Below are 12,827 nucleotides of genomic sequence, written 5' to 3' on the forward strand. Positions count from 1 at the left end.
AACCAGTATTTATTAATGTCTTCATTGATATTTTTAATTGCACTTATTGTAATGGTGTCTAATGCACACCACCTTGTTGTATTTTTATGCAAGCATGGTTTATAAATATTCAACTGAATAAATAAAGTTTCCCATGATCTCTCTATTCAGAACTCAACATATTATTAACAAAAATAAGCTAAAATAACTGAACACACCCTTTCACGTTCCAGAATTGGTTGCTTGGTCTCTCTCTTTCTCCCTCTCCCTCTCCCTTCCTCTTGCTTTCCTTTCTTAGCATTGATTCCCACAGGATCCTTCAGGGGGCAGATACAAGCCACTATTAGCTGACCATTTGCCTAACTAGCTGGATGGCATCTGAGGTTCATTTGGCTCTTTATAGGCAGTCAACGCTGCTGCCTAGTTCACCCGATGTACCTGGATACAAGCCAATGATGGCTTCAATCCAAATACTTCATCTTAAAAGGGATGAGGATTGGGCTGTTGTGTTCTGTTGCTTTGCCATCTACAGGGGCATAACCACTTGCTGATTTAAACAAAAAGGAGTAAACTACTCTCAGAAGTACTATATTTTTAAATGTATCTAATCTATCTTCTTTTCAAAAGCCACTACAATACAATGTACAATGTTTCAAATAAGGCCAAGAGACTAAGTACAGTGAAGTATGTCCCAATGTAAGGTAAAGGGACCCCTGACCATTAGGTCCAGTCGTGGCTGACTCTGGGGTTGCGGTGCTCATCTCGCTTTATTGGCCAAGGGAGCCGGCGTACAGCTTCCGGGTCATGTGGCCAGCATGACTAAACCGCTTCTGGTGAACCAGGGCAGCGCATGGAAACTCAGTTTACCTTCCCGCCAGAGCACTACCTATTTATCTACTTGCACTTTGATATGCTTTCGAAGTGCTAGGTTGGCAGGAGCAGGGACCGAGCAAAGGGAGCTCACCCCATCACGGGGATTCAAACCACTGACCTTCTGATCAGCAAGTCCTATGCTCTGTGGTTTAACCCACAGCGCCACCCATGTCCCAGTGTACCAAGGGATTAAAGAATAGAATACATCTACTATCATCATGTGGCAGAACTGATAATGACATACTTATGGATCATCCCAAAGATCTTTGGGCTATGGTGTCCTCTGGATTTTTGAACTGCAACTCCCATCAGCCCCAGCCAGAATGAACAATGGTTAGGGATGTGGAGAGCTGCAGTCCAACACATGTGGAAGCCACCCAGTTGGGGAAGGCTGAGCATTCACCTCCTTCACCCAGTGGAGGCATCAGAGGTCAAAGAGGTCAAGGTGGGGCCTGTCCTGCACTTTCCTCTGCAGTTTGCTTGCTCTGCCCACATGGGCATAGCTAGGGAGCAGAGAGGAGCAGCTATCCCCCTAAATCAAGTAAATCAATACAAAATCCTTAACTAACTGAGGTTCTCCCCACCCACCCAACATAAAGCCTCCCATGTCTGCCCGTCACTCCACCTGCTCTGCCTGCCTGCCTGGGCCACCCACCTGCAGTTCTGCCATCATACTGCAATTCACATGGCCACCTATTGGTGGCCACGCAAACTGCGGCGTGACAGCAACCTTACTATACATGCACACACATGCACGATATGTATACCTCCTGGTGCAAAAGCGATTCTGCAGTCTTTGAGAATGTATACACAGGCTTACAAGCTGCTCCTATCATGTTAAAAAGAGAAAGAACACAGAAAGAAAGAATGGTGATCAATTATTCAATCAGTTCTGGTTAACAAATGTTGGCGCTACAGTATTTTCCGTGAATTTCTCAGCCCTGAGAAGCATACACTTAGCATGGGAATGAAAGAGGGCCATTTGCTAGCCAGTGCTCTGTGTCACCCCAACCCACCCCTCTTGCACACATGCAGAGAGCCAATGAATTACCCATGCTGTTTACTAGATGTCACATGAATTGCCAATCAAACATCTGTGAAGCACAATATCTGCTAAATGTTAGTCAAGGATCATTTACCTTCAAAGGAATTGTTGATCCACCATCGAAGCAGCTTATAAAATTAACTTCTTCTTGGGGGAAAGAACGCTACACGGTTCTCTTGTATTATCACTCACAGCATCTTGTTTAATAGATACAAAAAAAGGGAAAGCAGAAAAGAAGGAGGGAAAGGGGAAAGTGATCTCCAAACCAGAATCATCTCTTATTTCCTTTTTTAAGCATAAAATATTATTGGTACCAGTTGTGATTCTGAAATCAAGGATGATAACGTCCAGGACTGGCTTTTAAAACTGTTAATGAGCACTGGCAATGTGAAAAAAGATGGATTAGGTAGATGTAATGAGATATGATTAAAGGGTGTAAGCACTGAAGGGTGTTGGAGAATTCTTTTCAGAAAGAATATAATTAGTGTCTTGTAAAAGTACTTAGTAGATAAGATTTTTTAAAAAGAAAGGTTAAAATAAACACATACGATATGACAAACCTGCTTAATTATTTCTCCCCTCTGGTGCTTTTATGTACTTAATAATCTGGAGAATTTTTCAAGATAAATAATGTTTGTTGAATATTTGTTGAAACTTCAACATGCAATTCAAGTGATTTTAATTGCATAATGCAAAAAGGCCAAGGGTAGGAATGTCCTCTCCCCTTGCCAATATAGATTCCTTTGTTGATTTATGTAATGCAGCTAATAATATGCAACATACTCGGGATTTAAACAAACAAGTGAGCTTCTTGAAAGCAAACGTCCTTTTAAGTTGCTTAGCAACTTTTAACACAATTCTTTATTAGGCTGAGGGGCCCTGCTTTTTGGAGGTAATGATTTCAAAATACAAATTAGCCAACCAACATTTGGGAGCGGAGGAATGTTAGTTTCAAACTCCACAGCTCAGAAAAGCTCAATACAGAGTTTCCAGGAATTAGACTTGACACAAATCTTTTACAATATATTTGAAATTCAAATCACTGCTGCGCAAAACTCCACAAAACAATGGAGGTGTGTGTGTGTTATTTTGAGGCTTCAAGTTTTCAGACTTAGAATTCTGAGTTTCAGCATAAATTTTAACTTCCTGATATTGAAATTCATTTAAAGTAGTTTCAATAGCAAGCTTTCCCTTCCCCTCACATCCCAGAAAAATCTGGGTTTCATTTGACATAACTGACACCTATGCTTCCTTTCATGGAAGAGAAGGCCTTCAATGGCTATGCTTTACCTATACAATCAGAAGCAGCAATGCTTCTTAGGTATCAGTTGCTGGAGACCACTGGGACCAGGGAAGAGTTCTCTTGTGCTCAGACCATGCCTTTTGGTTTCCTACCAGGATCTGGTTGGCCACTGTGATAACAGGATGCTGAACTAGATGGGCCATTGGCCTGATCAAATAGGCACTTCCTATGTTCTTATATTTCTTCTGTTCTTATGCTTTGCATCTGCCTGTATCAAGATTTTAGCATTTAAAAATCCGTACCTGTTTGAATAATCACAAGTACATGAACTTTAACAAAGTGGGCAAGATTAAATTGGTAATGTGCCTAAGAAATGGCTCTACCATAGCTCTCCTTTAGCTTATTCATCTAAAATGTTCCTGCCTGCGTTTCCAAGGAAGGTATTTTCATTAATAAGAGCCATTAACTCCATGAACGTATGTCCAGTCTCCTGGGAATAAGCCCCAGGAAACTAAAGGAGCTTTTCTTCTGAGTAAATATACACAGGGTTATGCTTTAAAAAGCTGAATAAGATGGGCTGGCTCCAGACTAACAGTTGAAGCCTATGCATGTGTCCTAAGAAGTAAGTCCCATTGATTTCAGTATGATGTGCAGTCATGTATTCTGACTCCAACCCAGAACAATTAAAATCCAGCAAACAACAAATATAAACAACCAGCAGTAAAGTGAAGGATTCAGCAGCATTCCTAGAAAGGCCAGGAAGAATAAAAAGTAGTGATGCCAATTGGACCTCTCTGGGAAAGGCAGTCATCCATAATCTTAAGGGTGGGGATAGCTGGAGCAGACATTGAGAATGGGCAGATTTATATGGGAAAGACAGCCTATCAAATCCTACCATTTGAGACAAAGCTGTTTTATTTTTTACTTTTATGTATCACCTTGCACACAGACCAATTCCTAGTTTAAAATCATTGCTTATAATATAAAAATATATTGAAAGGAGAAAGATGGGGGAGGGGGAAAGACAACCATGCAGGAGTTCTGGGAGAAGAAGATAAGAACTTGAGTCAGGTCTCTGGTATGTTTAACTCAGTATTGCCTCCAATGTAGACTCCACAGTGTCTGGCAATGGCTCTGCAGGGTTTGGGGCAGGTGTCTTGTACTGTCAGGAACTAAGCCTAGGACCATGAGAGAAACCGTCTCACCTCTCCTTCTGAAAACAGCCAGGTAGAACAGCTGAGGATGGAGACTATTCTGGAAGCAGGGGAACCAAGCTCTTCTTGGGAAAGAAGAGAAAGAATACATCTTTCTTTCTTTCCCACCTTATCTCAGAAAAGGCATCTCTATTGAGGCTTGGATAATGTGCCCAAATTGATTAAATAGCAGATGATTAATCAATTATACTCTGTTTCTGGTCTGGGGAAATCTATTGACAGGTCAAGTGAGGAAGGACAAGCGTTTGGTTGATGTTGCTTTTCTTTTCTTTCTTTTTTTAGAACAACACAGCTGAACTGAAAGCAGGGACGTCAGTTGAGCTCTTTCCCAGCAATGACCCGCCGTAGCCTGGATAAATTTTGCAGTTCCACGCAGAGGCCCTCGTGGTTTCTGGTGCCCAGGCTACAAATGCGCCGTTCCGCGGCCCCTTTCTCTCCAGCGCTTCGCTTAAGAAACCTTCTCCTCTCAGGACAAATGAAAATGGCGTGGGAGAATCAAAGTTCTGGCTCAGAATACATAGCGACTAAATCTTCACTGCCTGTTTTTAAGGGCAGCTTCAGCACCACCCCTCAAAAATAAAAATAATACACTGTTCAGAAATATTTGGGAAAGTGTCAGCAACTTCACACCTCATTCTTCTTTCAGAAAACCAACTTTTAATCAAAGCAACCCCCTTTCCCGATTTATTTATGATTTCTTTGGCGTGGCCTTCCCTGTTCTTTCGGTTGGCAGTGACGGGGTGGGTAGATAAATGGAAGGTGAGGCGGTGGGAAAAGCTGTGGAAAAACAGAGCCCTGGTCGGAATGAAGCGATCCCTCCGGGTGACTTTGGCAGCTGTGACCTTCAAGCCAGTCAAGATGAAGCATGACTTGCTGCTGGAGTGAGGAGAGAGTTGGGGGTAACAGGCCCCTCTGAGAGCCTTTTTAGAGGACAACTACTAAACTAAGCAAGCAAACAAGCAAGCGCGCTGGTCTAAACTAAATCGAATCAGCCCTGCGCTTCTACACTCGCAGTTGGAGGAAGTTAGGAAGGTACAGGAACAGTCTGGCGCCCCATCGGTTTAAATCAGAGCTCCTGCACTTAAACCTCGCTGGTAGTAAGCCCCATTAATTTCAGGGGATCATCCCTGTCAAGTCACAGCTCGATCCTCCTTAAAGTTAGGCGGTCCGGCCCTAAACCAATTGCTTTCTATTGGCTTCGTAGGATAGGACTGTAAGTATTGTTAGGGCTCCTGCAGGCGGAATTAATTCCACTGATTCTAAAGGAACATACTGTGTTCCGCTGAAAGTGCTGGTGCAACTCTGTTGAAAGAAATCTTGGTCGGTGATTGCATTTATCTGCCTATGACACGTTCCTCAAGAAAACTAGACAGATCTAGGCTTACTGGTTTGTGGTTTCTGTTCCTTCCCAATTGTTCTTCAGGGCTTTGAAATCAGCTCAAAGCCTTATATTACCTTTCAAAAAGTTTTAGAGCGAATTGCTCCTTTGGCCAAAGTGACTGTGGGCAATACCTGGAAATACCAGGACCCTGATGAACTCCAATGGGGGACTTGATCAAAACAATATTGATTCAACCCTTCCTGTTTTCCTTTGTTTTGCTTTTGATCTGCTATCCTTCCTTTCTAGGACGAATCAAACTGGACACACAGATCCAGTCCTCTTATTGCAAGCATTTTCTTTCTGAAGATATATTTCTTAACTCAACATGCTTCCGAGTAAACACTTGTTCTTATTCTTATTATCCCGCCTTTCACCCGAAGGTCCCAGGGCGGGTTACAACAATTAAAACACAGCGTAGATAGGATCAGGATGGTGTATCTAGCCTTCGCTTTCCAGGGCAACAGCTCAGATTGTTCCGTCTCCAATCCTGAACAAACGTACTAGAGAAAGACAGTACAGTGGTACCTCGGGTTAAGAACTTAATTCGTTCTGGAGGTCCATTCTTAACCTGAGGTACCACTTTAGCTAATGGGGCCTCCCGCTGCCGCCGCGCTGCCACTGCGTGATTTCTGTTCTCATCCTGAAGCAAAGTTCTTAACCTGAGGTACTATTTCTGGGTTAGCGGAGTCTATAATCTGAAGCGTCTGTAACCTGGAGCGTCTGTAACCCGAGGTACCACTGTACCATGCTCCCGTTCGTTTTAAGGGATCGTGAACACCACTATTTGGCAAGAAATCCCATCGAAATCCACACTCTTCTCCTAATAGCTGAGGGCAAGTCAAGAAGGTCCAGCCACGCCATTCCGACGCATCTACCCAGACATTTGGTGGCTGAAAAATACACTCAGAGCCAGTGTGGTGTAATGTAGTGGTTAGAGTGACGGAATAGGACCGGGAAGTCAAATCCCCACTGGGCCATGAAGCTCACTGGGTGACCTTGAGCGAATCACTGCCTTTCAGCCTAGCCTACCTCACATGGTTATTGTGGGGATTAAATGAGGAGGGGGCGAACCAGGTACACTACCTTGAGCTCCTTGGAGAAAAAGATGAGATATAGATGCAATAAATACATACATGCACGCACACATACTGTTATTGGCAACCTCGAGATCACTGGGTGGAAGGACGTTTGTCATTGCAATTGCTCTTAGAACGCTTTTAACTGTAACTGCTTTTGGATGTTTCGAATCGTAATTGTTTCTGGAACGCTTTAATCCGTTTTAGAATGTTTTGTTTTGTTTTCATTTTTTTTACGTTGGCCGCCCTGGACTTTCTTGTGGAGGAAGGGCAAGGTATAAATCCAATAGACAGATAAATAAATAACTGCGGCTCGTGTAAACGACCTTTCCTTTCATTTTGCCCCCAGAATGAAACCCTCGATACTGCTAAAGGAGCCGCCGGAGTCGTGCAAAGGAAGGTGACCGAGACCCCAGCGCGGATGAAATCAACAAAGCACAGCGGAGAACCAAAAAAAGCCGGCTGACCCTGCTCCGCACGCAACCCCGCTGCGCCGCCACCACCCTCAAACTAGGAAATCGATTTCATGTTGCTGTTTGCAGCCCGTATCTGTTTGTGAAGCCGGCCTCTCTATTGATGGCCAACGGGAAGGTGTGCGCCTCTTCTGTTGAGGTTCATTTATCTTTTCGTTTACACCGGCTGCTTCCACTAATTCCGGATTGCCGGCAAACAGAGTAGCCTCTTCTGGACTCACATCTCGACTCTCGCTCCTATTAGCAGGTTGATCCTTGTTTGTTTAGACGTCAGCCTGCAAAATGTGCGAACCGCGGGCAAAATAGCTCGGCGCGGTCAGTTTGCACCCACTGCCAGCGGGGAAGAAAAGGCCGAGGGAAAGCTTTTCCTTTCCATGCCAAAACGAGGGCCCCGAAATCCATTCCTTTCTCATAGTTTTCCCTTTGTTGCCAGGGACCGGAATAAATGACCAATTATAGCTCATTAATCGGATTTATTTTTTAATTTCGGTTTGGAGCAGAATTCTTTGCCGAGAGTTCTCCTACTTAGCACCTGGTACTCTAATAGTATATTTCCACATGGGTGCAGAGGCGGCACCCTCAAAATGAATCCTTCTGAAATCCAGGAGGGAGCTACTCCCATTCAGGTCTACTGAGGGTTCAAGTGTTCACTGGTCCCATATCATAGGATGAAAGGGTTTTAGCATTAGAGTGGGCCTCAACCGCCCTGCTCCATGCAGGACATTCAGAACTACAATATCCACAAACAGTCCAACTTCTGCTTTGAAGCCTTCCAGCAAGGGAGAGGTTCCCTCGCTCCACTGAGGATACAGGAAGAAATGCCCATTTTTACTGAGAAGGAAGTTCCGCTGCTACCTGCATAGACTTTAAGCCGCCGCGCCTGAGGATGTACCGGTAAGTGTTCAGGTTTCCTTTGCATGCGCTGCGAGCTGCAAGCACTGTAAAGCTGCAATCCTGTGCGCGCACTTGTCTGAGAGGAAGCCCCAACCACCATGGGACTTACTTCTTAGTTTACTCAGAAGTAACATGCACAAGGGGCTGCCATGCTGGTGCCAGAATCTCTGTCTCAGTCAGCACCTCACCTGCAATCCTGATGTGCTTGGCAGGTTGCTGTGGAGAAGGAATGAGATCGCGTCGGTGAATTCTTTTAGACGCTTTAAATAAACCTATTTATTTTGCCAGCTATGACAAGTATTATTCTACTTTTGCGCTTTCAGGATTACATAATGTGGGCAGAAATCTGCTACTCTCATGAAAGAACACCTATATGTACAGAACCGTCAGAGAAGATGCCTCCAGTCGTCTGATCCACTCCCCTTTCCTTGTGTTTACAACGCGGGATTTTTTGACGCTTCTTTATTTCCTCGGCTCCTTTGGCTTTTGGAGCCCAGTAGATAAATACCTTAAAAGAGAAATAGCCCCATCAATGAAAAAAAAAGTCAACAAAACATCACAAGTGTAAAGGAAGTGAGCAGATCAACTCTACCTACTAATTCTCCAACTAGAAACTGTAATGGCCACCATCCAGTGCATCGTTCATGTTCCATATAGCACAAACCTATTCGTGTCTACTGAGCAGTAAATCCCGTTGAGTTCAATGGGACTTGGTACCAAGTAAGTGTGGGAATGCTGTGTTTACATCCCACAGTAAGTGTGTATCAAATTTCCAAATTCTTTGTTCGACTTTGGCCATTCCATTGAAATCATGCCACACTAAGCATAATAACTCAGAAGCGCTTCCCCCGACTTGAACGGGATTTGTTCTTTCGGAAGCTCTATTGGGGACGTGCAATCTCATATCCATTGAAAATACGCTCAGTTTACTTCAGAAGTGTAAGGAGGATACGTTCGGGAGATCTTCAACACCAGGGTTGGGGAGGGAATTTTTTCAGCCCCAAGGGCAGCGTTTCCTCATGGGCAAACTGTCCCGGGGCAACGTGGCCCTTGTGGGCATTGTCAGAAGTACAGAGGAGCCACAGGTGTGACTCTCACCTTTGTTTTCCACATACAGACACACATATCTCACCCAGGCAAGCAGCTTGGCTTCATCACACCTCAGGGTCACATTCCAGTCAGGCAAAAGCACCAGAAGGGATTGTGGATCGGAAAGAGGTGTGTCCTAGGACTTACCTCCAAGTACTATAAGACGTTAAAAGACTATTTGATACAACCATTAATGGAGGTTTGCAACCAGATTATGGAGGGAGGAAGGGCACCAGATACGTGGAAAGAAGCATTCATCACACTGATACCTAAAGTGGAAACTGAAAAGACTCAACTCAAGAATTACCGTCCCATCTCACTCCTAAACGTGGATTACAAAATATTTGCAGACATTTTGGCAAATAGATTTAAGAAGGTTTTAAATGAAGTAATTCATAAGGACCAAGCAGGCTTTCTCCCAGGTAGACATTTGTTTGATAACACTAGGAATATTATTGATATTCTGGAACTTTTACAAACAAATATTAACACTAAAGCAGTGTTAATTTTTATTGATGCGGAGAAAGCCTTTGACAATATTTCTTGGAAATTTATGAAGAAAAACTTGGAAGGGATGGGAGTGGGAAGGGGGTTTGAGAACGGAATAGAAGCAATCTATTCCGAACAAAAAGCTAAGTTGATAGTGAACAATGTGGTGACAGAAGAACTCCAGATTGAAAAAGGAACACGCCAGGGGTGCCCCCTGTCCCCTTTATTGTTTATTTCAGTCCTGGAGGTTTTGCTGAATATGATAAGGAAGGATCGGCAGGTACAAGGAATACGGGTCGGAGTGAAACAATATAAACTGAAAGCATTTGCAGATGACTTGGTTTTAACATTAGAGGAGCCAGAATCTAGTACAAAAAAAGTACTGGAACTGATACAGAAATTTGGTCGGGTGGCGGGTTTCAAGTTGAACAAACAAAAAACTAAGGTGTTAGGGGAAAATTTGACAGCTACTGAAACAGAAGGGTTTCAGAAGGAAACAGAACTAAACATTGTTAAAAAAGTGAAATACCTGGGGGTTAATCTCTCTTCCAAGAACTTGAATTTATTTAAAGATAATTACGAGAAATGTTGGTTAGAAGTTAAAAAAGATTTAGAAATTTGGTCAAGACTGAAGTTATCCTTGTTAGGCCGAATTGCAGCTATAAAAATGAACGTTTTGCCAAAGATGTTGTTTTTGTTTCAGGCCTTGCAGATTGTGGACAGAGGGGAATGTTTTGGAAAGTGGCAGAAGGATATCTCTAAATTTGTCTGGCAGGGCAAAAAGCCCCGAATAAAGTTTAAAATACTAACTGATGCAAAGGAGAGAGGGGGATTTGCCCTGCCGGACTTAAGGTTATATTACGAAGCTGCAGCCTTCTGCTGGATGAAAGATTGGATTTTGTTGGAAAACACTGATGTCCTGGATCTGGAAGGCTTTAATAACTCGTTAGGTTGGCATGCGTATTTGTGGTATGACAAGGCAAAAACATATGGAATGTTTAAAAACCATATTGTCAGAAAAGCAATATTTATGGTCTGGAAAAAATACAAAGACTTATTAGAAAGCAAAACTCCGAGGTGGGTATCACCAATTGAGGCCAAAGCTCGGAAAAAACCCAATATGGAGGCCTACTGGCCGAAATATTGGGAAATAATAGAAAATATTGGAGGTAAATGGAGGCTGCAGAGCTTCGAAAAATTACAAAGTATGGTGCAAGGTTGGCTACATTATGCCCAAATTAATGAGGTTTTTAAGCTAGACAAAAAAATAGGATTCCAGGTGGAAAAATCGAAACTTGAGACAGAGCTGTTAGAACCAAAGACCAAGTTATTATCGAGAATGTACAACTTGCTGCTTAAATGGAACACTCAGGATGAGACAGTTAAATCAGCTATGATAAAATGGGCTCAGGACATTGGATATAACATCATGTCAGAAGACTGGGAGAGGTTATGGACCACCGGTATGAAGTTTACTGCATGTAATGCTTTGAAAGAAAACATTATGAAAATGGTATACAGGTGGTACATGACCCCGGTCAAGCTGGCTAAGATATACCATTTGTCCGATAACAAGTGTTGGAAGTGTAAGGAAGCTGAGGGGACATTCTTACACCTTTGGTGGACCTGCCCAAGATTGAAGGCCTACTGGGAAATGATCTACAATGAGTTAAAAAAGGTGTTTAAATACACCTTCCCTAAGAAACCAGAGGCCTTCCTTCTGGGCATTGTCGGCCAGAAGGTGTTAAAGAAGGACAGAACCTTTTTTATGTATGCTACAACAGCAGCAAGAATTCTTATTGCTAAGCATTGGAAGACTCAAGATTTGCCCACACTGGAGGACTGGCAGACGCAATTGATGAACTACATGGAATTAGCCGAGATGACTGCAAGGATCCGAGACCTGGGAGAAGAAGCGATGGAGGAGGATTGGAAAAAATTTAAGGACTATTTGCAAAAGTATTATAAATTATATGAATCTTAAGATGTCGCATGATTTGGAATGTCAGCCCCAGCAATATAAGCAGATTATTTATGAAAGTTGAATTATCTATGGAAGAATCAAAGTTTAAATGGGTAAAAAAGAAACATTGTAAGATTTTTAAAACAATTGGAATATAAGAGATTTAAACTTGAATAGTAATTGAAAATACAAAAAACACACGAAACAAGGTTATAACTTGCTGATAACTTTATTGTCAAGAATGCATTATGGGGAGACGCGGGGAAGTTCGATAGAAATTTGAAATAAGTTGATGAAATGGTCTGGTTTTATTGTTCTTGTTTCTTCTTTTTTCTTTTCTTATTTTATTTGCCTTTTCGTGTTCTTTTTTTTTGTTTACTTTTTGTTATTGTTATATCTGTAATGTGGAAAAAGACGCAATAAAAATTATTATAAAAAAAAAAAAAGGAAAGAGGTGTGTCCTAGGAAAACTCGGAGGCCAAATAGGGAAGTCCTGACACTGAGGTTCCTCCACCACTGTTCCTCATACTCTCCCAGTTGGGTGTTAGGATGTAACTCAGGTTTCACTGTAGGCTGACCTGGCTGCATGCGAAGGATAGGTAGAGAGGAACCTCCAGTCTTTAGAGACTCTCCTCCTTGTGACGACCTATTGATCTTCCTTCCCGATGCTCTTGTGGTTGCTGGCCTCATGTACTACTTTTTCTTCTTCTCTTCATCCCCACCTTGGGAGAGGAGACAGCTTTGTGTATGCCTCCTGCTGAGAACAAAGGGCATGCATGGCTCTTTGTCTCTCTGCCTCAGTTAGATATAACATAGCACCTTTCCTATAAAGCATGTGTTCCATTCAAACATTGGTGGTGGTGTTTTTTTTTTTTTAACATGCTTGAGATACCAGACAAAAACAACCATCCTCGGCTACCAGTACTCCCAGTGCCATATCTAGAACCTGTTAATCTAGAGTTCTTTCCATGTGAGCAAAAATTACACTTCATCTCACAGTCTAATCCCTGGGTCCAGCTTTGGAACAATCTGCTTAGGAAATTGGGTTTCCTTTTTGTTGGTATCCGTCTGTCTGGGGAAACAATGGAGAAGTGCGCCTTTGGGGGTG

At 42.8% G+C, this 12,827-nt stretch overlaps 1 protein-coding gene and 1 long non-coding RNA gene across 5 annotated transcripts in view; one reads left to right on the plus strand and one right to left on the minus strand.

Annotated features, from left to right (window-relative positions):
• Nucleotides 1-12,827, minus strand: part of FOXG1 (forkhead box G1) — a 54,701-nt gene that overhangs the window by 15,941 nt on the left and 25,933 nt on the right. The window contains exons 1-3 of one of the 4 annotated variants that reach the window (XR_014011983.1): nucleotides 6,869-6,957; nucleotides 1,992-2,094; nucleotides 198-296 (exon numbers count right to left, since the gene is read on the minus strand). The exons of 2 other annotated variants lie outside the window; for them this stretch is intronic. The gene's annotated coding sequence lies outside the window, so the exon portion shown is untranslated. Of the gene's footprint in view, nucleotides 1-197; nucleotides 297-1,991; nucleotides 2,095-6,868; nucleotides 6,958-12,827 lie in introns of those variants that run through there. One more of the 4 variants, XR_014011984.1, reaches the window with a different exon arrangement.
• On the plus strand, nucleotides 7,315-12,210 carry LOC308596178. Its single transcript, XR_014012384.1, has 3 exons — nucleotides 7,315-7,402; nucleotides 8,502-9,396; nucleotides 12,174-12,210. It is a non-coding gene; the product is annotated as an uncharacterized lncRNA (long non-coding RNA).

The sequence above is a fragment of the Podarcis bocagei genome (genome assembly GCF_964188305.1).
Source record: "Podarcis bocagei genome assembly, chromosome: 1".
In the NCBI taxonomy this organism is placed as follows: domain Eukaryota; kingdom Metazoa; phylum Chordata; class Lepidosauria; order Squamata; family Lacertidae; genus Podarcis; species Podarcis bocagei.